Here is a 2,184-nt window from a genome sequence, read left to right as displayed (position 1 = left end):
AAACTATATAGATAAAAGATACGTCTACTACACAAGATATTACAACACACTTTGAAGCTCACGTTCCAATAAAATGAACTACATAAATTAGGGATACGTCTACTACACAAGACAATATTTTTCACATTCAAGCTCGAGATCCCATAAAATGAACTATGTAAATAAGGGATACGTCTACTACACATGAAAGCATAACACACATTCAAGCTCACGTTTCAATAAAATGAATTATGTAAATAAGGGATGCGTCTACTACACAAGACAATGTAATACACATTCAAGTTCGAGTTCCAATAGAATGAACCATGCAAATAAGGTATGCGTCTACTACACAAGACAAAATAACGAACATTCAAGCCCACTTTTCAATATAATGAACTATATAGATAAAATATACGTCTACTACACAAGACCGTACAACACACATTCAAGCTCGCGTTCCCATGAAATGAACCATGTAATTACGGTATACGTCTACTACACCGGACAATATAACGCATATTCAAGCTCGCGTTTCAATAAAATGAACTATGTAAATATGGGATGCGTCTACTACACAATACAATATAACGCTCATTTAATCTCACGATACAATAAAATGAACTATATAGATAAACGATACGTCTACTACACAAGACAGTACAACACACTTACAAATTCACGTTCCAATAAAATGAAGTACATAAATAAGGGATACGTCTACTACACAAGACAACACAACACACATTCAAGCTCACGTTTCAATAAAATGAACTATGTAAATATGGGATGCGCCTACTACACAAGACAATATATTTCACATTCAAGCTCACGTTCCAAAAAAATGAACCATGCAGATAGGGGATGCGTCTACTACACAATACAATATAACGCAAATTCAAGCTCACGTTTCAATAAAGGAACTATAAAAATAAAAGATACCTCTACTACACAAGGCAATGTAACACACATTCAAGGTCACGTTTCAATAAAATGAACTATTTCAATAAGCGATACGTCTACTACACAAGACAACATGACAAACATTCAATCTCACATTTCAATAAAATGAACTATGTATAAAAGGGATGCATCTACTACGCAAGACAATATAACAGACATTCAAGCTCACATTTCAATAAAATGAACTATATAAATAACGTATGCGTCTACTACACAAGAAAATATAACACACATTCAAGCTCACGTTCCAATAAAATGAACCATGCAAATAAGGGATGCGTCTACTACACAAGACAATATAACGCACATTCAAGCTAACTTTTCAATAAAATGAACTATATAGATATAAGATACGTCTACTACACAAAACAGCACAACGCACATTCATGCTCACGTTTCAATAAAATAAACTCTGTAAATAAGGGATGCGTCTACTACACAAGACAATATAACACACATTCAAGCTCACGTTCCAATAAAATGAACCATGCAAATAGGGGATGCGTCTACTACACAATACAATATCACGCTCATTTAAGCTCACGTTTCAATAAAATGAACTATATAGATAAACGATACGTCTACTACACAAGACAGTACAACACACTTACAAACTCACGTTCCAATAAAATGAACTACATAAATAAGGGATACGTCTACTACACAAGACAACACAACACACATTCAAGCTCACGTTTCAATAAAATGAACTTTGTAAATATTGGATGCGTCTACTACACAAGACAATATATTTCACATTCAAGCTCACGTTCCAATAAAATGAACCATGCAAATAGGGGATGCGTCTACTACACAATACAATATAGCGCAAATTCAAGCTCACGTTTCAATAAAAGGAACTATAAAAATAAAAGATACGTCTACTACACAAGACGATATAACACACATTCGAGCTCACGTTTCAATAAAATGAACGATTTCAATAAGCGATTCGTCTACTACACAAGACAACATGACACACATTCAATCTCACAATTCAATAAAATGAACTATGTATAAAACGGATGCATCTACTACGCAAGACAATATAACAGACATTCAAGCTCACAATTCAATAAAATGAACTATATAAATAACGCATGCGTCTACTACACAAGACAATATAACACACATTCAAGCTTACGTTCCAATAAAATGAACCATGCAAATATGGGATGCGTCTACTACACAAGAGAATATAACGCACATTCAAGCTAACTTTACAATAAAATGAACTATATA

The sequence above is a fragment of the Sphaeroforma arctica genome, assembly GCF_001186125.1.
Source record: "Sphaeroforma arctica JP610 unplaced genomic scaffold supercont1.1526, whole genome shotgun sequence".
Taxonomy (NCBI): domain Eukaryota; class Ichthyosporea; order Ichthyophonida; genus Sphaeroforma; species Sphaeroforma arctica.
The sequence above is the reverse complement of the archived record's forward strand: the minus strand, read 5'-3'. Positions refer to the sequence as shown.